Source organism: Chamaea fasciata, unplaced genomic scaffold (assembly GCF_029207755.1).
Source record: "Chamaea fasciata isolate MVZ Bird 193981 ecotype frontalis unplaced genomic scaffold, bChaFas1.0.hap1 SCAF_29, whole genome shotgun sequence".
NCBI classification, from domain to species: domain Eukaryota; kingdom Metazoa; phylum Chordata; class Aves; order Passeriformes; family Sylviidae; genus Chamaea; species Chamaea fasciata.
Window position 1 is genome coordinate 1,941,635 of NW_027094114.1, and position 24,440 is coordinate 1,966,074.

General features: G+C 51.7%; 2 pseudogenes; one reads left to right on the top strand and one right to left on the bottom strand.

Annotated features, from left to right (window-relative positions):
- Positions 1-9,062: 9,062 nt before the first annotated feature.
- On the bottom strand, positions 9,063-10,634 carry LOC136302438 (uncharacterized; annotated as a pseudogene).
- A 7,571-nt stretch (positions 10,635-18,205) lies between these two features.
- Positions 18,206-19,158, top strand: LOC136302584 (olfactory receptor 14C36-like; annotated as a pseudogene).
- The last annotated feature ends 5,282 nt before the right edge of the window (positions 19,159-24,440 follow it).

Here is a 24,440-nt window from a genome sequence, read left to right on the forward strand (position 1 = left end):
AAACAATCTACTTGTTTATGTTACATTCATGAGAGACTCCACTAGAAATATGTAAACAGTCATCAGAAGGCTAAAGAATCAGGGCGACAATGGGATGATGAAATGTTTATAATATCGGTCAGGATCATCCACTGGTGTACTTTCATTTCCTTGGTGGGAAGCTCTCACCAAGTAAGGATTTCAAAAAGAAACCATTCTGTGACAAAGTAACAAATATAAAAAATAGTTACAGTGTCCTCTTTAAAGCACATGGTATTTAGTTTAGATTTTAATTTCAGAAAATTCTACCACAGTAATTTATAGGAAAAATATTTTTCGCATTGTACTCAGGTTTGTTTTTTTTTCCAAATTACAAGTTTTGACAGTCTCACTGAGAACTAAGGAGTGGCTCTCTTTGAACTAAATTGGTACTAAACAAAAAGTGTTTACTCTCTGTGTATGAAAGTGTATTGTTAAAAACAGAATGTGAGCAACTTGGAACAAATTTTAGAGCAGATGCACGGAGTAGTGCTATTAAATAGCAATGCTTTTAAGGCTCTTCAAAGCACCAGTCTGCAGGCAGTGGGAATGCAGCACCAAGATAATATACCTAACAGTGGCACTACAGTTTGCAGCAAAAAATAATTGATGGGGAGTTGGGCAGAGTGGATTATAAATTGCTGGGTGCAGGCAGTCATTTCTGCTCTGGTCAATGTAGATATTAAATATATAGACAGTTGCTGGTGCAATAGAGGGAAGAATAGCCCACTAACTAGGAGGATTATATTTTATTGATTGGTAAGAGATAAAACACCTATATTATCCCAAATTAGATTTTTCTGCATTCTGCAAACTCTGCATCAAATATTAATCAAACAATAATTAAAGGGGATAAAGAAAATTGTCCTGATATCTCACTTGCAATCATTTTCTTGGTGTGTAAAATAAGCCAAGCATGACTAAATAATACTGGATTTTTAAAATTTTAAGGTTCTGTTTTATTCCTAAAACCTTATTAGAAATTCCACTTTGAACTGGTAACTTCTGGTAGTCTATGGAATGAGTGTTGCTCATCCACAGGGCAGTGAGATTGGAGAGCAGGACCAATATAGTTAAACAAGGCTTTAGATTCCTCTTGGGTGTTACCTGAACCATTCCACTTTCACTGCAGGCTTTTTCAATTCTGTTTCTATGACAGAATACTGAGGTCAGAGAGAGCCAGATACAAGAGAGCATTTACCTCCCCACTCAGTCAGCAGTTACACATGTACTTAAGTACTTTTTAAAGGCAAGAACTTCTTAACCAGATGCTTGAAGGATTCCTGGCCTACTGAGGGGTGCACAATTAGGCAGTCAAGATGCAATTATGAACTCAGGTTCTGCAGCCTCTGTGCTGGACTCTGCCAGTGACTATTTCATTACCTGTTAATAAATCATTTCAGGTACAGTGGGCTGTTAGATTAATTGTGGTTAATGGGAAGTTCATGTCTGACATCACAACAGAAGGATCTTTAACATACAATAGATAAGGTAATAAATATCAGAAAAAAGTTTTTAAAAGATGCTGTTTTAATTATCCTAGTTCCTTTGATTTGCACTCTGGAATCCAACTAAATCCTTCTTTTAATGTTCATGGATATCTTGCCAACGGTACACACCCATAGACTGACTTTTGCAGATAATGTTACCAGAAAAAAAGAAAGTATTCATGATTTCAATTACAAATTTTTTTGAAAGACTCAAAGACAGAGAAGCTATAGCCTGTTACAAGTAGGCTGAGTGAGAGTGAAGCTCCCAGCCTGGTAAAGAAGTCATGGTCAGCTTTACATGTGTTCCAAGCATCTGATTTGAGAACTAATGATATGAACTACTTATGCACTTAATCCTCTGCAGAATCAGGATCTTAATATGAAAAATACCTTAAAAATAATTTTCAGAATTATTGGTACTGGAGGAAAAAATGTGCCATAAACGTGCTTGTTCAATTAGTTCAGAATTTGTGTTGTTTTCAGAGGTCACAATTGATGGCCAGCACAACATGTCTTGGCTAATCTGCACTTCAAAGATAACATGAGTTTTATTTCATTTGAACCTCTACCTCTCAGTGTACTAAATTTAAAAAATGCATTAAACTTATAGCTCTGAGAAAAAGCAGAAATGAGGCAGCAGTCAGAGCCAGAGGGATCCCTGCTCACGGACTGAGGGACTCTGCTGGCTCAGAAGCCAGAGACCAACCCTGGCTCATTAACAGCCAAATTGGCAGCCTGACAAGATCCTGCATTTCCCACCTCTGCACTCCTCTGTGGTGGTGTGTTTTTGTTAAGTTATTGATAAGTTATTCTCCCAATATTTTGTTCCTGTTATCCCCCAAAATGTTTGGTTTTACCCCAAGTTTTCCCCTCCCTTGTCCAGATGCCATTCACCCCTTAGACACACCTATTACCTTATTTGCCTGGTGTCAATCTCCCAGTCTCCCCAAACCCCTGCCCTTTTCTCCAGAGACTTTCCTGTCAATCCCTGTTATCCCTTCTCCCCTGCCTAAACCCCTCCCTGGAAATCCCTGTTTCCTTGACGTTCCATTGGTGCACGTGACCATTTCCACTCTCCTTGCCTTCCCTATAGGCTGTCAGACTGTGAGTCCCTCCTCACCCCCCTCTCCGCTGTATCCCTGGTTGGCTGGAAATCTGTAACTGCCCCTCGTTACTCCCCTGTTTAAAAGACAGTGTAAGCCCCGGCAGCCCTTGGGGGAATAAATCCTTTGAGAAGCACGCAAGAAACTCTCCCCGTTCTTTCCCTTTGCTCACAGCTGATGACTCTTGGCTAACAGGGACAAGCTGTAGTCTCTGACTGCTTTGTTCTGTTTGACTCGAGGTGGAAGTGTTGACATCTGGCCAGGCAGCCTGCAAAGGCCTCCTTGCAAATGACTGATGAGGAGGAGCCCCAGGATCGGTGTGAGCCACAGGAACTGCCTCCACCAGAAGTGCTGCCGGTTGAGCATGACCTGAACGTGGTGGAGGACAAGAGCACTCTGTGGGAGGAGGTAGAACATTTGAACAGGGAGCTGCAAGTGTGTCTGTAGCCCTCAGAGGGGGAAAAGAGCCCTTGGAAGGAGGTGGAATGGTCCTTGTGGCAGTCCTCCTTCAGAAAATCCCTGAAAATGGAAGATGAATCTGGCCATGAACTCCAGTAACACCAGCCTTTGGCTTTGAGCCATCCAGTCAAAGGGAAGTGGACGTGCAAAAAATCCATTTGAAGAGCCCTGCGTGTGGCAGGCTGACAGCATCTTCCTAAGGGCTGGCATTTGGAATGGCATCTCAGGGTCATCTCTGCCAGCCACCTTTCTGAACCAAACTCATTTCTTCTCCCAGATCTACACAGGCTCTTGCACCAAACCAGCTGCAGCAGGAGCATTGTGTCAAGGAGCCTTTGCTCCCCGAGCTGAGACGGTGATCCCGGACAGTTGGTTCCTCTCCTGCGCTGACACAGCTGCTGCTCAGCAACAGCAGATCGAGGAGGACTCCCTGGAGCTACTGAGTATGTCTTGTGTATTTGTTGTCTGGAGGATAGCGTATTGTGTGCACGTGGCAGCGTAGCTGGACCAAATGTTCCTCCTCAGTTTGATATCACAGGGACATTTAGGATTGCCCATAGGAACTTCTGGAGAAAATCAGTCTCTGCTGGCCATTTCTGATTCAGAGCTGCCTGTCTGGTTGTTTTGTTGTTGTTACCCAGCTGACCACAAAGTTTTCAGAGCCCCAGAAATGGGGCTGCCTTTTGTGCCTCCTGGAAGCTGGGATCTCTGCTTCAAAGCAAGCATCTTGAATTTTGTTTTCCTCAGGGACAATTGTTAGCATGGAAAATCCCATGAGAAAATCCATCAGAGTCAAAAATATCGGCCACGGGTGAGTCCAACCACAAAACCATGGGCCAGGTGTTTTCCTGGTAGAATATCTATCAAGTCTGAAGTCAGGCAAGCTGCAAAAATGTTCAGACACTGAGGCTAGACTGTCCCATCTCTCAGTACCAGTCAGAATTTGTAAGCGTGGCCAGAAGGCATTGTCAAATTGTCAAAATGTCACACTGCCAAGGTCTTGCCTGGAGCAAGGAAAATGACCTGGTAGATCTCCTGGTCTCTCAAGCGTGGGACATCTCTGTATTTATTTCCTTAGCATATTTGTGTATCTATAATCAGCTGGCCACAAGTACAGAGGGAGAAGAATCTTGCTCTCCTGAAAGAGAAACCTACCCCCTATCATAGCTTTCTTTTCAAGAGTTTGCTGAAGGAAATACTCCATGGTCAGGATTAGAACTGCATAATTTAGAGACTGAAACCCGAGAAGAAAGAAGAAACTCTCTTTCTGAGCTGAGGCAGTAATCCTCAATGCTTCAGGCCCAGTGGCCATGCACTTGAGAGCAAAATGCCTCATCTGCCTTCTGACAGAGCCCTTCTGCATCCTGCAGATTTTAGGCATTTCCAGCAGAGATCTCCAGTCTGGGCTGGCTTGCACTCCAAGATCTAAATGCTTTCTCTTTTCTTTGTGGCTCTTTTGTTTCTCGGACTTTTGGAGAGGTTTGTAAAGCACTCAACACTGCCACAGGAGGAGAGATAAATGCCAACAGCCCCCACAGACTCTGCTGCTCTCAGGGGCTTTCCTCTCTGGTGTCAGCTGTGGCTGCAGCTTTGGGTAGAGCTGTGTTGAAAAGACACAAGTAGCACAGACTTGTGGCAGCCTGCAAATTGCATTTGGGACAGTCTTTGTCCTTCTCAGGTGCCAGAAGGAAGGCAAGGGGGGTAGTGGTTCCTTTCACAGACGGACTCGCTCGCTTGCTGAATTGCTAAAACAAAGGTGGTGCCTCCTCGAGCATCTCCCTTCTCTTTAGGGCTACAGCTTGAGTCTGGAATTTTCATTTCTGGCTGCCAGCAAATACATCTGAATGATACTTGTGGGAGCTCGGTACCTCTGAACGACAGAACCGATAGGATTTCTGCAGAAGCCATTTCATATTTACATTACACAATGTTTATAGATTGTAAGACCACTGTTCACACCTTCATGCCTTTCTTGATTGGTTCGTCTGCTTTGTTGGCTCAGCACACGTCCCTTAGGCAATTTGATTGGCTATAATTCCGAGCCTTCATGGCCTCTATCTCATTCTTTTTGTCCTGGTATTCAATTTCCCAGGCTCCTCTTCTTTTTAGACCAGTTTGTGTCTCTGTGGCCTTGATATATTCCCAAAGAGCTGCTACTTGTAACTAATATCTCTAGGTGGTAGTTGGGCTTGAGCACTTTGTATTCCAAGTTATGCAGATACATTGCTGCAGATACATTGCTACAGTTAGTGGTAGCTCCTCAGCCACCTGCAGTGCTGATGGCTCTCTCTTCTGCTGGAGAAGAGGCCAAAGAGGAGCAAAATGAGCAAAGTTACCACAACCCGACAGCTGTGGTGACAGCAGAGTCATATTTTCCTGAGACAGTAAATGCCAGTTCTGGAGGGTGCTGTCTTTAGTGCAAGGCAGAGGTGCAAGTTTCTGCCCAGCCAGCACTTGCTGCTGCTGGCTAAGGATGCTGAGTGCTGCAATCCTGCCAGGACCTAGCATTTGCCCCAGCCAGTGACAGCTGGAAAATGGGCTTTGATCTGCCATGTTGAGGCACCAAAGGGCTGGTGCTCCAGGTGAGCATCTGGCTCAGTGAAGCTCTATGTCTTGGCTTCTGCAGCGCTCTAGCCCAAGGGTGCATGGGCTCCTTCTGGAGGTCACAAGGTTTTGTTTGTTTGTTTTCCCATTTGGGACCTGTGTTTGGCTTGTGGAAGTGTTATGCATTTTTCTTGAGTCGTTCTTCACTTCCACAGAGACATCAGGCTTTTGATAAGTCTCAGCTATTCCTTCTGTCCTCCATAACCAAAGCTGTGCCATACCACAGGTGGTGCCTTCAAAGTGACTCCAGTTCCAGCCTAGACCTCTCATCTTCCAGACGACTCCTTCCCCAACACGCCCAGCAACACCAACCCCAGCTCAACACCCTGCCAAGACCCGCAGCTGTCCCCATCCCTCCGCAGAGCTTTCCCACCCCCTGGTTCCCTGCACGTGCCGTGGGACAGCACTCAGGAGGATGTGCTCCAAGGCCTTCCCCGGCAGCAAGCTCAGGCTGCCAGGCCTACGGTTCCTGGATCATCCTTCCCACCCACCCTTCCCGTGCTCGGCTGTTCCATTTGCGCTCAGCTTGGACTTGTCCGCTTAAGCAGGACTGCTGGTAAAGGATGGAGAGCAGCCTGGCAAGCTCCTTCTCCAGCTCCCTCTTTACTCTCGGGGGAGGTAGAGCATGCCACAGGAAAGCAAGCAGTGCCAAAAGACTTGGGCCAGCATCAGGCACATTTAGGAATGAAACAAGGCCTTTGTTTGATGTAAGGAAGCACAGGCAATTGACAGAAGGAAAGAGTACTTAGCACAGATATCCAGAAGTACTTAGCACCAGTTAACATAAGAAAAACCTGGAAGCCTAACTTGGCAAGAGAGTGACTTGACAAAAAGCTTTAGACATAGCCTTGGGGAAGACCTAAGGGCGGCTACGAATCAGCCCTGTGCAGGGAAGGGGTGAGGAAGATGAGCTGCTTTGGTGCGCTGAGACTCCTCCTGGCCAGCAGGTGGACATTAGCTTCAAGTCTAGGATTCTGATGCAATGTGTTTCTTTCTAAGCCCCTGCCTATGGAATCACCTCAGCAGTCTAAAGACAGAAGGTATTTTTGATAGAATTCCTACAGAAAGCCACTGCAATTTGGACGTGGCAAAGAAGCCTTGTGCTGGGGTGCAGAGCCATAACCTCCTGACAATCAAAGAGCTTTTCGTGGACCATGCATTTGTCTGCTGATTTCTTTGAATTCTAGAGACCTCTCAGGACTGCTCTATCCTGAGGGAACGCCCTTGGCCTTGACCTGTAGGCACCCGCGCAAGCTTCAAATCAGCTCCCTCAGCTTCCAGGACCTCTTTTGGCCAGCATCCTGACGGGGAAGCAGGACTGCTGCGAGGCACTGCTGGGACCCAGCAGGACAGGACCGGCTGTCTCGTGTCCACGTAGCAGCACCCCCTGACACAGCCGGGGTCATCCCGAAAGCAGACAACGCTCACATGTCTGCAGAGAGGGGCAAGGAGTGCTGGGCTCCTCTCAGGGTGTCTCAGCTGGGCCTGCTCCACAACACGCCCCCATTTGAATGCCCGCTAATGCCCAGCTGCCAGAAATGCCTGCCTTGTTCTCTCCAAGATGCACAGGAAGAGCCAGTGAGCAGGGCGCCTTGGGAGGCAAACCTTCCAAGCCTTTTCTGAGGCCACGGACACCCCAAGATAAGCCAAGACTCTCCGTGCCGCCTGGCCCACACAGCCCAGCTCGGTGCTGGCCCTCTGGGCTGCAGCAGCTTCCAGCAAGCAAGAGGCAAATGCATATTGCCAAGAGTTGAAACACAGCAGACAGGTAAGATGTGAGAGGTGTGTGCGCGAAGGCCTTTGAATTCACAGCTCTCAAAGACAGCTTTGGGGTTGGCTGGTGGCTGGACAGAGATGCTCCTGCTCACACCTGTGTCCAAAGGGGGGGAACACACCCTGCTGCAGGTGCTGGCCTTGGTCTCCGCAGGTCCAGGTGGATTCCAAACCTTCTCTTCACAGCCTGCTCCTTTCCCTTGTCCATCTGCCGAGTGCAACGGGCCTCAAGGACTGAAAGGACCACAGAGAGCCAAAGGGGGACAGTTGCTCATACAGCACTGGGAGCTCCTAGGAAAGCGCTTTCCTTCCGCAGCAAGCTCCTTTCCCCCAGAGGCGTTTCTCCAAATGTGTACCTTTCCTGGGGAACACCAACACACTCTTAAGAAACCCTGGCAAGGCTGAATTCCTTCTGGTGCTTTCTGGACAGGCGCTCCAGCTCTAGCTGGGATTTCCCCCAGTGTGATTCCAGGTGGAGGTTCGCACATGCAGCCCCAGGCTCTCTACAAACACAAGCTGCCCGCTGCCTCTTCACCTGCCTCGACGCCTGCCTGCGCTCACAGCAGCAAAACCAGGCTCTTCCCGGCCAGAGACCAGAGCCCTGTTCCCGCAGGACGCTCTTGCCAGCACCTTCCAGGACTCTCCGCTGTGCACCCAGCACTTTTCATGCCCGCTCTCCACAGCCTTTGGAACACAGAGCACAGCCTGGCTGGCGCTGCCATCAGCACACCCCAAACACAGGCGGAGGAAGGAGAAGCAGGGGCTGCTTTGTGGCCATGCCCAAGAGAGACTGGAAGGCTGCCCTCCCTCTGCTCTCACTTGCTTGGCTTTCTGACAGGCTCTGAGGCAGGGGCTGCGATTCCTCAGCTCTGGGCACCAGGACCGCAGCCAGGATCCCGACACTGCCTGACGGCGCTCCGGCCATTGGCTCGGTCACGCGTCCGAGTCTCGGCCACCGTGCTGCTGCTGCTTCACTTGCCCTTAGGCACACCCAAAGCTCCCTGTTAAGGCCTGATGGTCTCTGCTTCTGCCCTCTCCCTGACCCTGTGCAGCGATGGAGCACTGCTGTGCTTTCAGGAAGCTATTCTTGAAAGCTTCCAGCATTCCAAGCTCCTTTGCCCTCTGTAGATGCTTGCCATGGAATCCCTCACAGCTGGGTTCAGAGCATACTCAGGTTGGCTCTTCCAAAATCCAGGAGCTTCAGGCTGCTCAGTAGGACCTTAAACTCCACAGTGTTGAGGAAGTGGACCTTCAGCACAGACACCTTTCCAGCCTGACGCGGCCTCGCTCCTCTGTGTCTCTGCACAAAACATGGCGCGGAAGAGGATGGCAGCAGGGGCCTGTGTGTCCCAGGGCTCAGGTTTTTACGCCGCTTCAGCTCCACAGAGACGCAGGTAAAGTGAAGAAGCCAAAGTGTTTATTAATGAAAGGTGAAGCAAAGGGATGAGCTGGGAGGGAATAAGGGGGGATGGGCAGGGTCTGAGGGCTGGAGGGAGGGAGCTGTCAGCAGGGAGGGAGAAGGCAGGAGCTATGGGAGCTCCCCACAGGCTGAGCTGTGCCCGGCATCAGCCGTGCCTGGAGTGACACTGAGCGATGTTCTCTTCACTGGCTCCTGCTACTGTTCTTGGGACGCTGGTTCTCCAAATCCAGCAGAAGACCTTAGTTCTGCAGATCTTTGTCCAAAAGTTGCTTGGATTTCCAAGTTAGTGGAGGATGGGCTGTCGTCTTTGCGGAGAGGAGGTGCGCTGGATTGTCGGTTTGATGGTTCCAATACAATATGTTTGGGACAGAGCCAATTCGAAATTATTTTAGCCAATTTATCATATGGCAATTTATCCATTACTTCTTGTGGCACTCCCCTTTTCAGTCCTAGCCACCACCGTTGCTGCCAGTTGGAAATTTGTTTTCCCTTTTCTGATTTTTCATTAGGAGAGGCACTGTGTCTGACTCCTCTGGGTTTTTCTTGTTTGTCCTCTGAGTACTTCACTGGTCCATATTTTCTACTGTAACTTATAAACTCCTCTGCTACCTCACTCCATGTCCAAAGTTTACGATTGCTCTTATATTGTGTGCTAGGAGTTGTAAAAGGTGAGGAGTCAGTGGAGTCAGTGGAACCAGTTCGATCTCTTGTATGGCCAAGAAATCTTTCAAGACTATCTACCAGAGAGATAGATGCTCTTGTTTATTGAAGAAGAATTGCTGTTGGTTTAAGAGACTCTGGCAAACCTCGAATTAGGGGGGTCATGATCTCAGGTTTGGCAGGCTGTTGCATTGATGACTCATAGCCAGAGATTAATTTTCTTTCATGCATCATTTGCAAGCATGCAGCTTTGTGTATGTTTTCTAGGAGTTGGTCTGGAGTGCCGACTATTGCCAGAGGGTCACCCCTCTCAAGGGGGTTTAAACCCCCTGCCCAGTAAGCTGCACGCTGTGTCAGGGACCATGGAGCACGTGTATTTCCTGTTGTTAAGAAAACTCCATGTCCCCAATAGCCACTTGCTTCTTGTTCACTTAATTGAATTTGGTCACCCCCAGTGAGGGAAACTCTAAACACATACTCCGTCTCTGATTCACTTGGGAGGCGGGAGTATTCTTTCTTTAATTTAGCTAATTCAGTGGCCGTGTATGGTATTTCTTTGGTGGTTATGTGGGGATCATGATCCTCTTCATTTATAGAATTATATTCTGTTTTGATGAGAGGTCTCAAGTTGGAGCAACAGTGTTCCCCACAATTTTACATGTGTTCTAATTCTTTCTGAGGGTAGATTTGTTTAATGTTGCATGTCTCCTTTCTTTCTATTTCTGTGGGTGAATCAGCAGATTTTAAGTTTTTACTTCGCCCTTCTGCAAGGGAAGTCTGCAGCAAATAATTCTTTCTTTCCTGTTCTAATTGTGTTTGCAAAGCTTCTACCAAATTTAATAGGGATTCTATTACAGCTTTTTCTTCACTTACCCGTTTAAAACGGGTTGCTATGGCTGCCAAGAGACAGGCCCCCAAAACTGAGCAAAGAATGGTTTTATTTCTGCCCAGTTTATATCTAGCATCATGTTGTAAAGAATATATTCTATTTACTATGTTTTCAAAGTTAAACCAATTTTTCTGTGCCCACCTTTCTCCATCTGGAGAAGGTCCAGCGCCATGTTTCGCTAACAAAGCAAAAAATGCATTCTTATCTTTTTCAGTCATTTTGTGAAGGGACCAAAACCACTCTCAGGGAGGTATTCTTAAAGTTACACCAAAAGCACAGCTAAAACTGTGTTTCCCTTCACTTCTCTGGAATAGGCGAGGAGAGCAAAACTGCCTGGGAGGTTCACCTTAGTTACAAATAGTTGTCTCCTCAACTACACCAAGCAGCCCAAAACACACAAAAAACCCTAACTACAGTCCCATCTTTTGCACAATGAGATCTTTTTGTGAAATCCTGATGACAGGGAGTGCTATTCGCCTGGGAGTATAGAGTTTGTGGGAATTTTCCCTCGCCCCCCTTGCTTTCTAACAGCGTTCACCAAAGTGGCGTGCTAGGTGCGGCTGAGACGAGGGTCCTTTCCCTGTTACAAACTATATAAAACCCGCAACCCCTCTGTCCATCAAGATCCTGTCTGTGACGCCAATTTAATGTCAGGGTCTGCAAATATATGCAGGGAACCTGAGGGTTTGTTTTAAGGATCTCAAGGCGCAAAAGACACAGCAGGGGACAACTCAGTTTACTCAATCACAAATGCACCTTTATTTAGTGCCAACAAATGCAATAGTGGAGATTTGAAGGGAAATAAAGGATAGCGAGAAAAGAGAAAGAGGAGGTGGGTTATAGCTACCAACGGAGAGACGAAATCCTCCTGGTCCGGCCAATAGATCCGTCTTCTTCTGTGGGGAGATCTCAAAGTCTGTGGTTAACTCAGGGGTCCTTATAGTCCTCTCCGAAGAGACGGGCAGTTGACCAAACAGGTGGGGGAAATCATTACAGTGTGCTCATTTTGAGAACTCAGAACAGGTCAGCCATCAGCAGGTAGAGTGTCAACCAGTACAAGTCAGCAGGCGCAGTCACTTCACCGTGACTTGCCCATTGTTTCTGCTCAGGTTCTGATGTTCTGATAGAAATGCGTGCTGGGTTTTTCCATCAAACACACCGGCAGGCAGCACTTGGTCAACATCCCACCTCAGCCAGGCCAGAACTCCTGTGCTGAGATTTTAAAGTCCCTTTTAGAGGTTTTAGTCTCTGTCGTTGACGATGGTCGTGAGGCAGATGAGGGATCTTTGGACTGTCTCTTACACATGGGGCTCTGCAGTGTCACAAGGGCCCTTTGGTTCCATGATGCCCTACAGTGTCACAACAGTGGCCTTGGTCCAATGGAGCCCCAAAGTGACACAATGGCCACTTGGTTCCATGAGACCTTGTAGGATCACAATGATCTCCTTGGCTCTGCAGTGTCACAATTGGACTCCTGGTTAAAGGAGACCCCAAAGTGTCACAATGGATCCTTGTTGCCATAAAGTCTCACTGTGTCACCATATTCTCATCAGTTCAATCAGGCCCCACAGTGTCCCAATGGTCTACTTGGCTCAGCAGTTTTGAAATGGCCTTGGTTCCATGAGGCCCTGCTGTGCCACACAGGCCCTTGGTTACACAAGACCCCACAGTGCCACAAGGATCCCCTTTGCTTTCATAACGCCCGAAAGTGTCATAATGGCCCCTTGGTTCTCGGAGGCCCCTCAATGTCACAATGGACCACTTGGTTTCCTTGGCCTCCCCTGTGTCACAAGGGTTCCTTTATTCCATGAGCCCTTGTAGTGCCACACTGCTCTCCTTGGTTCCATGAGGGCCTGAAGTGTCACAATGTCCCATTGCTTCTATGGGGCCCCAGAGTGTCACAATGGCCCCTTGGTTCCGCAGTATCGCAAAGGACACTTATGGTTCCTTGAGGCCCCAAAGTGTCACAGTGGCCCCTTGTTTCCATGGGGACCCCAGTGTCATAAGGGTCTCCTTGGTTCCACAGTGTGACAATGCACCCTTGGTTACAGGAAGCCCTGCAGTGTCACAATGGACATTTGCAAGGCTGGAACTGCTCTGGAGCCAGGCTAAGAGAGCTGGAGCTGTTCAGCGTGGATGTGAGACGGCTCCAGGGAGACATTGGAGTCCATTCCAGCACCTAAAGGGGCTTTGAGAGAGCTGGAGAGGGACTTTGAACAATGTGACATAAAAAAGAGGGAGTGGCCTTCAGAGTGACAGGACAACAGGGAATGACCATTGAGGGAAGGAGGGCAGGTTTAGATAGGATATTGGGAAGAAATTCTTCCCAGTGAGGATGGTGAGGCCCTGGCACAAGTTACCCAGAGAGGCTGCAGACTCCCCACCACTGGCCGTGTTCAAGGCCAGGTTGCATGGAGCCATCTGGTCCAGTGGAAGGTGTCCCTGCCCATGGCAGGAGATTGGAACTGGATGATCTTTAGGATTCCAACCCAGGCCATTCCATGATCCTAGATTTGCCCCTCCTGCTCTCATTTAGCAGCAGGTTGACATGTTCCTTTTGCAGCCATTTCCTGCAAATACAGCAGCAGAATTAACCTTGCTCTGGATGTTGCCTGAGGCCTCCATCAGCTCCAGCTGAGCTTTGGCTTTCCTAAACGCATGAACACACGCTCAGGTCAGATCACTGCATTCCTCCACCATAGCTTGTCCTCAATTCCACCTCCTGGTCGTTGTGTTGTGGCTCATCCCTGTCATTTGTCCCTGAGGCAGCACAGCCCCCCTGCCCAGCACAGGCCCCACATCCCCCTCAGCAGACACAGCACAGCACAGGGTGTGTTTTGGGTGGGCAAATGTTCCAACCAGAGTGTCCACAGCAGACCTCAGTGTCCAGTTCCAACACCCACATCCCATGCCAGGGTTCACAGAGAGCCCTGCCCTGGGGTCTGCCAAGGGCTGGATGATGAGGGAGCCTTGGCAGGGCTGATGCTGCCCCTACATTGGTCCTGAAATCAGCAGGAGGAAGGAGATAACCACAGAACAAATAGACCAATAAACTGGGGTGAGTGCCCAGGTGTGCCAGTGGCTGATGGAAGAGGCTGGAGGGATGGTCAAAGCCCTGGGGCACCTTCTCACACTGGCCATGCCACCAAGGCCACAGACCAACCTCCTCAGTGCTGCACCTGCCAGTGTGAGATGCCTGCCAGGGGACTGGCACAGCACCACACACCTGCTGGAACGTGTCCTGGTCCTGCAGAGTCACACAGCTCAGCTGACATGGGAGGGTTTTATCTCCTGGACATTTCCAAGTGCAGCCCAGCCCAGCCCATTCTGGGTGAGCCCCATGGCAGTGCCTTCTCTGGGCTGCTCCAGCATTGGGTGCACTCACCTCACAGCCCTGGCCCCCTTGAAGGGATCAGCTGATGCTGAGGGGCAGAGAGGGAGGTCAGCCCCCACATCAGCCCCAGGGCTGGAGCTCCCCATGGCAGGGGAAATGGAGCTAAGTGACAGTGCAGAACTCCTGCTCCTGGCTCCAGGAGATGCGCAGCACAGGCTGCCTCTGCCCACTCAGTGCCAGCCCCTCTCCCCAGGCCAGCACAGCAGCCCTGGGCAGGGGAGAGAGGGGCCTGGCCAGAGCTGGTGCCTGCAGCAGCAGCAGCTTCCTCTGGATTCCTCCCTGCAGGCACAGAAACCCTCCCTTGCTCTTCTCCCTGGACATCCCTTTCCCCAGCTGAGCGTGCCCTGGCTGGCCGGGCTGGCTTGCCCTGCTGGCCCCAGCCCCTGCTCCCCACAGGGCCCTGAGCTGGCCCTGCTGCTCGGGACACACCAGGTTCTGCTGCTGTCCATGGCCGGGGCTGCAGGGAAGCAGCAGCTCCAGGGGAAGGTTGCAGAAAGGCTCTGGGCACTGAGGCTGAAAGGGGCACCCCAGGGTGTGCAAGTTCTCTGTGTGGGAGCTGAACCTGTGACCCCTTGAGCCCTCCCACGTGCTGGGGCTGCACCTCCATCTCCAGAGATGTGACAGATGGGAGCAGAGACAAAAATTCCTGCTGGATTCTTTATTGTCTTTGCTTCTACACGTGACCTGTATCCATATGTAGAGGAGGGGTTTTGTGTCAGATCACACTGAGAGAGTGATAAGAATACTATTATTTAGCTGAAAAAATTATGTCATGCATAATACACAATGAGAAAAAAAAAGACACCTCTGATCAGAAAAGCATCTGAGCTTTTCAGATGATAAGAGATTCATTGATGTTCCAGTAATCACACCTATTCAAATACTTCCCTCAGGGCTTCCTTGAGATGACAGGTGACCAGCAGAGGCCAAAGCCAGCCAGAGCTCTCTGTCCTGGCAGCTTTTGTCTGGAAGAACCCTTGCATATAGGGAATTTTTCAGGGGGAGTATCAATTTTGGCCATGGGCACCTGGAAAGACAGATGGTTCTTTTCCATCCCATGGTAACTCATAAGGTTCCATGGACATGTGCTTCTAAAAGAGTGTTACTTATATACAGTTGCTACATGTGTATTACAATTTACCCATTACTGTACCACCCACCCCAAGTTCCCAAATTCACTCCTTGTTTCTTCTATCCCTGCACTCTTGAGCCAGATGTCTTCTACTTGTCTTACAACTGTCCTGGCAGGGAGAGCAGGCCCTGCATGCCTTGTTCCTGTGCTAAAACATCACAGGCACAGGAAAAGTCTAATTAAGCCTTCTGGTTTCAAGCGCAAGGCTCTGTGTGGCCAGGCAGAGGCAGGCAGGACACACAGCTGTCAGCAAAGGAAGGGCCCAGCCAGGTGGGGCAGCCGGGGGATGACGACAGCCTGCAGGGACAGAGGCGCAGGGCACGGACACCGTAGGACAGCCTGGGCTGCACAGGGCACAGGGATGGGCAGCAGCTGCAAGGCCCTGACAGAGCCAACTCCTGCAGCACTTTGGCCATGGCTGCTGGGCCTGGGCCTGAGCCATGAGGAGGAGACAAGTGACCCTTGCAGGCCTGGGGCCTCATTGCCTCCTTGTCCCTGCTCAGCAGCCTGGCAGGGGCCGCTCCATGCTGCTGCCACATCCCCACATCCCAGTGGGCCAGGAAGAGCCCTGAGCACTGAGGGAGGGACAGGATGTGCCTTGGCAGGGGCTGGGGCTCGGGCCTTGGCCCTTTGCATTCCTGAAACACATGCAGGTTTGCTTAGCATCAGAGACACCTTTGCCTTGTTTGTCCCCACCTGTCATCAGTGCCTACAGTATTCTGCTCTAACTGGAACCTGGGGACATTTTCTCAGTCATGTCTGTCAGTGGGACCCATTAAAACTTCAAGAAACTTTGGAGTTTCAATCTGATTAGGAGTTCTCAGAAAGTTTTTTAAACACTCTCTTAGGGACTGAGTCTGATGTAAACAACACCAAAGCCCCAAGAGGGTCATTAAAATCCTGGTACTGTGTCTGTGCTGCTGAGCTGGGCCAGGCTCCTGAAACAGAGGCACCTCCTGGCAACCAAGAAGAGCTTTAAAAAGACATTTCTCCTCAGGAGCAGGTCCACTACCAGCCCAACAGTGCTGAGGGCACTGCCTGCAGGTACCTGAGAGCTGTGAAGCAGACAGAGGCCTAAAGCAACTGGAAGGACAATTCTGAGATAATTCACAGAGAAATCTTCTCAACTTTTAAAAATTCTGAACTTCTTCATGGAGAAATCCTCACCACTTCAGACACGGTCAGTCTGTGGCTGCAGGGATCTCCTAAAGCTGACCCAGGACAGGACTGACAGCACTGTAAGGATGGCTCTGCTGCCTTTTCTGCTTTGGGGGAGGATGTGCTCCAGAGCGGAGCTGCCCTGGGCACCGTCAGAGGGACAGGGCAGGACGGCTCCTGCTGCCAGGGACGGCTGCAGGGGCTGAAGCTGAGGCTGCAGCCAGGGGTGCCCAGGGCTGTCGTGCAGAGCAGGTGCTGCAGCCCTGAGGGCTCTTGGCCAGACCGGGGGATCTGTCACCTGCCAGGGGCAGCTCTCAGCCAAGGTGGCAGCTCCCATGGATGCTGGAGGGGAGCTGTGAGTGCAAGGAGTGACTTCTGCCAGGGCAGTTCCTGCTGCTGTGGGGAGGGTGCTGTGTCTGCCAGGGCTGCTCAGAGCTCCAGCTCATGCCCAGGTAATTTCTGAGGGGACTTTTCATGAGCTCATTCAGGGCAGGAGTTTCCTGCTTGTGTTTCTGCTTTCCTCAATCTGTGCTCCCATTTTTCCCTGACTCAACTTGGCAGCAATGGAAACTCAGCTGTGCAGGGCAGAGCAAGGGCTGAGGCTCTTAAAGCATCAGGATGAGGATTCCTGGGAACCTCAGCAAGTGCCTCCACTTCCCCAGCCTCCAGATCCATCCAGCATCACCTTTCCATGGTGCCCAGGCCTGGGGGAGCTGCTCTTTAATCCCTGCAGCCCCGAGCAGCTGCAGGGCAGAGCTGGCCCAGGGCTGGGCTGGGCTCTGGCAGCTCTGGCAGGGAAGGAGCCCGGGGCCACAGGAACAGCTCAGGCTGGGACAGCTCCAGCAGCAGAGCCGTGGGCAGGGAGGGAGGGAGGCAGTGCTGAGGGAAGCCCTGCTGCAGGGGACATATGGCACCTGCTGGCCCTGCCCTGCAGGGCACACACTGCCCTGAGCAGCACAGGTCTTGTGTCCCCTCCCAGCCAGCACAGCCCTCAGCCCGGGGGCTTGGGGCCCTCAGTCCCCTCCTGGGCCGGCAGAGCAGCCCCAGAGATGCAGGGCATCTCTCCTGCCATGTGCCCATTGCCTGCTGACCAGGGCCTGAGGGCCACTGTCCTGCACTGCTGCTGCCTGGGAGGGGCTGTGCAGGGCTGGGCAGGGAAAGGCTTTTCCTCAGGGCCCGGCTCTCTCTCTCCCTGCCTTGCCCAGGTGCTGCTGGCATTGCTGACGGGCTCTCTGGGAATGGCAGTTCCAGCTGCAGGCTCAGGCCCAGCCCTTGGGCTCCTCCTGTGCAGGCTGAGCACAGCAATGGGGTGTCCCAGCTCCCTCTGCCCCAGGGAGCTCTGGGCAGGGCAGGCTGGCAGGCTGGGAATGAGCTGACTCTCCTCCAGCAGTGCCAGGGACAGGACCCTTGGTGAGTCCTGGGGATCCCATTCAAGCTGTGAGCTTCCTCCAGGGGACACTGGGGGAACAGGAGTGTCCTTGGCCAGGAGTGGGGCTCAGACACTGAGAAAGGCTGAGCCAGTTTGCTCTGCTGTGGCTCCCTCTGCTCTCAGCTGTGTCAGGTTGATTGTCAGGGGAACACAGTGACTTCCCTCGATCTCAGAAAGGGCAGCTGGGGACAGATGGAGCAACAGAGCAGCTCCCCTCATGCTTCACTGAGTTCCAGCCAATGCTCTTGCAGTGCCCAGTTCTCGCTGATCTCCCTGGGCACAGCGGGAAACCCTCTCAAACTGCCTTTGGCCATCACTGTTCATTAGCCCTGGGACTGGAGATGCTGCCAGCTCCTCTGCTTCAGGAGCAGTTTGAGCTGGTAAGTCCAGTCCCAGGACTGGCCCCTGTCCCTGTTCCCATGACCCCTCTCCTGCAGAGCAGAGCTAATCCCTCAGTGTCGATGGTCAGAGCCCCATCTCATCACAGCAACAGGGCCAGATCCCAGCAGAGCTCCAGGCATGGGGCTGAAGGAAGGGCTCTGAGAAAAGGAAAACTGGGGAACACAGAGTGGCAGGGGCAGGGCTGGGAGAAAGGGCTTGGACGTTGCTAAGGAAAGTCTCCCCTGACTTGTCATTGTGTCCTCCTTGGACAGGTCCCCATGTCCAGAGTCAGCAAATGTCCAACAGCAGCTCCATCAGCCACTTCCTCCTGCTGGCATTGGCAGACACGCGGCAGCTGCAGCTCCAGAACTTCTGCCTCTTCCTGGGCATCTCCCTGGCTGCCCTCCTGGGCAACGGCCTCTTCATCAGTGCCGTAGCCTGCGGCCACCACCTGCACAGCCCCATGTTCTTCTTCCTGCTCAACCTGGCCCTCACCGACCTGGGCTCCATCCTCACCACTGTCCCCAAAGCCATGCACAATTCCCTCTGGGACACCAGGACCATCTCCTATGCAGTATGTGCTGCGCAGGTCTTTCTTATTGTCTTCTTCCTTGGGTCAGAGCTTGCCCTCCTGACCATCATGTGCTATGACCGCTACGTGTCCATCTGCAAACCCCTGCACTACGGGATCCTCCTGGGCAGCAGAGCTTGTGCCCACATGGCAGCAGCTGCCTGGGCCAGTGCCTTTCTCTACGCTCTGCTGCACACGGCCAATATATTTTCCCTCCCCCTGTGCCATGGCAATGCTCTGGACCAGTTCTGTGAAATCCCACAGATCCTCAAACTTTCCTGCTCCAAATCCTACCTCAGGGAACTTATACTTCTTTTCTTTTCCATCTGTTTATATCTTGGTTTTTTGTGTTCATGGTTTTCTCCTATGTGCAGATCTTCAGGGCTGTGCTGAGGATCTCCTCTGAGCAGGGACGGCACAAAGCCTTTTCCACCTGCCTCCCCCACTTGGTTGTGCTGTCCCTGTTCCTCAGCACTGGCACATTTGCCTACCTGAAGCCCCCCTCCATCTCCTCGCCATCCCTGGATCTGGCATTGTCAGTTCTGTACTCAGTGGTGCCTCCAGCCCTGAACCCCCTCATCTACAGCCTGAGGAACCAGGAGCTCAAGGATGCCCTGAGGAAAATGATGAGTAGATGCTTTTCAGGAGCAACAAACTGCCTGTTTTCTTCTGCATAGTGTTCGCAATGGAACGCATGAAAGGCCCAACAGGCCTTCCCACGTCTTTGGAAGTATTCAATTGGTTTTTCTGACAGAAAATTATCCCAAATTATTTTTTTTTAATCACCTCTTTAATCACCTTTTTTTTAATTCACTGTATTCTTCTTGAATTTGACCAAGAATCTCTGTAAACCAAGGTGTGTGCTATTGCTACATTTGAAGAAAATAAACCAGCTTGCAGTGCTGTTTTATCTGGGATCCCAACTCTGAGACCTGCATGAAATAAGAAGGGAGAAGGGGAAAAGAGTCCCAGCAGAGCAGCACTGCCAGGAGGCAGCAGTGCTTGGTCCTTTCAGTGCTGCTCTTCCCAGCTCCAGCCTCTCCTTCCCAGCCCTTCTGTGGCTGTAAGGCCGCAGTGCTCTGGCACATTGGTCACTGTCCTGCTGCGTGTCCCTGCTGTGACCACAGGCAGGGACTGGCCATGGGCACTGCTGGGACACAGCTGGGCTCCAGCACAGCAGCTCCAGCAGCACAGGGAGGGCAGGGGAGAAAGGCTTTGCTCTCCCTGCAGAGTCACTCTCAGGAACAGGCCAAAGGAACAGACTCTGAAGAGGCTCCTTGTGCTCCTTTTTCTCCCAGGGCTCAGTGGGATGACATCAGGGTCCCAGCGTGGCCTTCAGGGGACTCAGGGCTGCCTCAGGTTCTGCTTGTTGGTGGCCAGGGCCCATCAGATGGTGAATGGCCTGTGCTGAACCTTCCTGGGGCTCTGCAGCTTGTGCCAGGGCTGATGGCAGGGGAATGTTTGTCTGGAGGGCCTTGGGAGCTGCCAGGAGAACACAGGGGAGCTGCAGGGACAGCGTGTGCCAGGGATCAGCAGGGAGTGGAGCTCCCTGGGCACAGGCCTGGCCAGGGTGGGGTCACCCCGAGATCAAGGACTGAATGTCTGCTGTGAGCCAGGAGAGCTCTGCAGCCCCAGGGGACACAGCAGGCACAGGGAGAGGAGTCTGGGCACTGACTGCTCTGGCCCTAAGGGAACTTCCCCAGGAGGATCCAGGGCAGCCCCAAGGCCATGTGGCAGCCCTGGAACAAGGCAGGCAGCTCTGAGCAGCCTCCATGGCCCCAGCAGAGCCTGTGTGGGAGGGGGTCAGTGCAGGGAGCACCATCAGCTGCCTCTGTCTCCAGGGCTGAGCAGCAGAGCCCAGCAGAGGCAGCCCAGGGCCCCGGGCAGCACAGCCCCCGTGCTCTGCACAGCAGCAGCCCCAGCTCGGGGCTGTGGGCAGCAGGGCAGGGGCTGCAGCAATGGCTGCTCAGGCCAGCACAGACGTGTTCCCCTGGGAAAGGCTCTGTGGGCAGCTGCCATGTGCCAGGAGCAGAGCAGGAGCCCGTGGGTGTGCAGAGGAGCCCTGGCAAGAGGCTGCCCTGTCCCTGGGGCAGCAGGAGCAGCCTGAGGAGCCCCAGGGCCAACTCTCTGCTGCTGTGCTGGGCAGCGGGGCTGGCCCTGGGGCTGCAGGAGCTGCCTGAGCTGAGCATCTCCTGAGCATTGCAGACACAGAGTGGCTGTCCATGACCTCCAGTGCCTCCAGGTCCTGCTGCTGGGCCAGACTGGACTGGGCTGCTTTACAGGGCTGGGGCAGGGAGAGGAAAACAATGGGCCCTTGATTATAAGAGTCCCCGCAGTTTCACACCGGTCCCTTGGTTCCATGGGGCCCCACGGTGTCACTCTGGTCCCCTTGGTCACACCAGGCCCCGCAGTATCACAGTGTACCCTTGGTTCTGTGGGGCTGCAGTGTCTGTTCTGCCACTGAGCAGGGTCAGCACCAAAAACACAGACAACAAGGTTCAGGTATGGTGTGATTTATTATAACGCAAAACTGCAAAGAATGACAAAAGGGGAAGCTCAGCAATGCACCCAATCATCACTACCAAAGATTGCCTGCAGTGATTATGAAAAAAGATGTACCAGTTACTCTCAGACTTTCCCATCAACCAGATCCACACATCAGCTGGGGGAAGCTGTCACAGCCAAGGACTGCAGAGCCACTCCCGGACACTGGGAATTCCTGCAGGTGCCTCCAGCCACAGGTGAGGCTCCAACCCGGCTGTGAGAGGGCCCAGCTCTGATAGCACTGAATAAACAAACTGACAGCACTTCTGGTGCGGGAACATCTGGTTTCATTCTCCTCTTGGGTTTGTTCCAAAGCCTGGTCAGAGCTCAAATATAACCAATAACCAATACCATCCACCCCCAAACAAGGCCAGATGTCGGATTTCATGGCCTTGTCCAGTTTCTACATACAGAAAGATCAATCCATGTTTCACTGATGAGGGGATACATCTATCACAGCACTAATGACCATGCATATTTCATTAATGAGCACATACAAAGATAATCTTTGGTTGGAAGTTGCATCCAGAGGACACCTTGGCTCAGGGCCTGTTGTCCAGGCCTCACTCCAGGCCTGTTGTCCAGGCCTTGGTACTTCAGGGACCAGGTTTAGTGTTGGGCTTGACACTGCTGGGTGAACGGCTGGACTTGATGTGCTCAGAGGTCTTTCCCAACAGAAAGAATTCTATAATTCCAGGATTCCATCTGCTGGAATCAGTTAGGTGCATGTTAGCAGCATTACTTGACTCAAGAATTTCCTCTTGGTCAGTGCTTGTGGCCTAAGGCTTCAGCTCCTTCAGCTCCTGCTGCTAAGCTGCTCACACTGAACGAGATGACTCGGAGAGAAGAATACAGTTTATCCAATTCCTTCTGGGACACTGAGAAGGGAGGGTGTGAAAACAGGACAACTGTTTGGTGTGGCCTCCTCTCTGCCCTTCATGCCTTTCAGCACTTTGAAGCAGCCAAGAGCTTCCTCCAAGAGTGCAATGAAGCAGCTGATCCTGATCCCAGGTCCGGCTCTTCCCAGTCTCTGACCACCTGGTTTTGTCCCTCTTGCTGTGCCCTCTGTTCCCCCTGTGCTCAGTGGCTGCTGCCCAGGACTGTGGAACTGGCACAGATCCAGTGGTGGAGACCCTCCTTTCTCTGCCCTTGCAGCTGCCTGCTCACAGCAGCCCTTTCCATCTGGGAAGCTCTGTGTGGAGAAGGAGTCCCCACCTCTCTTCCTTTCACAACCCTCAGGAGCCCAGGGCTGCCATCTCAAGTCCCAACTGGCCCTGAGGGCTCCCGGGTGCCTCAGGCTGCTGTGACACCACTGCACACGGGAGGGAACAGTGGCAGGGGCTGTGCTGAAAGTCAGCTCCATGTGCTGCTGCTGCTGCTGCTGCTGTGGGGGTCATTTGTCCAGCCCTGCCCCAGACTAAGGGATCAGATGCAGGCCCTGCTGCTGCTCCCTGGGGATCAGGCACAATTTGGTTGTTGCTGTCAGGGCCAGCAGAAGCCGTGGCTGGAGCAGCGGGTGCTGACAGTGCCCCAGGGCCCGGGGCCAGAGGGGTCCCTGGGCTGGGGGCTGGCAGGAGCTGCCCCTTGTTCTCCCTCTGCCTCCTGCAAAGCTGGGCCAGGCACAAGTGGGGCAGCACAGCAAACAGGGAGCCTGCCAGTCTCTTCCAGCCCTGTCTGCTCAGAGTTTGGGCCTTGGAGCTTCAGGTGGACAAAGGCAGCTGCTTCTGCTCCCTCTGTGTGTCCCCATGTTCAGCAGTGCTGCTCCATCAGTCTGTGCCCAGCAACAGGGAAAAACCTCAGCCCTGCACGGCCAGGAGCTGCCGGGCTCTGCCTGAGCAGCTTGGCCACCAGGAAGGGAGCAGCTCCACAGGGGAACCAGGAGCAAAGGAAATGCCTTTTATAGGATGTGTTTTATGTTTTGAAAAAAAAAAAAAAGAAAAAGAAAATATTAGAAAATATATAAAAGATAAAAACTACCCCAAATGTTTAGTGAAAAGTCTTCTGTAAATTTGGATTAGGAAAGAGGTAACTGATTTTTTGAACAGACAACTCAGTGACTTACTTTGTTAATGTGCTGGTGGAAAAAATCTGTCAGCTGAATTCCTTTGGCAGATTTTGGGTTTTTTTAACCAATATTAAGTTAATTTAAATAGTGGTTTGAAGCAATAGGAAATTGAAAGATGGAATGTGCATGACTGCATCGTGAGTGTAAAAATTTTGCAGTTTGAAACTTAGACATAAAGTATTGCAAACAATAAGAGATATAAATCCCAGTAGACTGTGTGACAGCAGCTTTCCCTTAAGCATGTGCAGCATCACAAAGACTTCATCAGTGGGATTGGGGGTGCTTGGAGCTTCATCCTGTTCCATTCGTGAATGTCATGAAATGGGACTTCACCTGCCACCAGCCCTGGTCACCCTCTGCCACCACAGCTCCTTGGACCTTGTGTCCCCCAAAGGAGATACAAAGTTTTCCTGCTGCTCCCCACTTTCCACAGATCCTCAGAGAGATGGGATTCTTCCAAGTCTAGCGGCTCCATCGTGCCATATTCCTAAAGAACCAGCAGCCCATCCCAATGAATAGGGTGAGTTACACTGATGGTTGTCAGCTCCATTTCCTGCCTAGAAATCCTGAAACTGCTTCTGAATGCTGCTCCCCTCAGCTCTTGGAAATCTACTCACAAAGAGCTGGGAAAAAAATTCCCTGCCCATCAGGAAACAAGTGAGTTGTGCCAAAGTTAGAGCTCTGTGGGAAATCTCAATCCATCCCTATTCTTTTAAAATATCTGTATGTGGGGGTATGCATAGATGTGTCTTGTATGGAAAGGAAGGAGTGCACAAGCAACATGACTGACACCTTCACTCTGTGTTCATTCCATACCCGAGGGAACAAAGATGTTATGGAAACCCTTGTATAGACAAACCCTTCTGTCCATGGATACAGAGACATCCCAGAGCCCCTGGCACACACAGACCCTTCTGTCCATGGGTACAGAGACATCCCAGAGCCCCTGGCACACACAGACCCTTCTGTCCATGGGCACAGAGACATCCCAAAGCCCCGGGCACACACAGACCCTTCTGTCCATGGATACAGAGACATCCCAGAGCCCCTGGCACACACAGACCCTTCTGTCCCTGTAGGACGGAGCACGGTGGGTGGGGGCGGTTGGTGGGCAGCGAGTCCCGCACAGCAGGTGAGACCCAGCTCCAGCCCTGCCAGGCCCTGCCAAGGCTCAGTGCGGGCTCCTCTGGAATGGGAAAGCCCTTCAGCCTTGTCCCTGCACAGAGGGGCACTGCTGGCCTGGCAACACTCGTTGTCTTCTCCACGAGCTGCAGGAGATGAGAACACAACACTTGCAAACACTGACTGCAAGCCACAGCTCTGGCTGCTCCCCATGAACCTCAGCTCTGG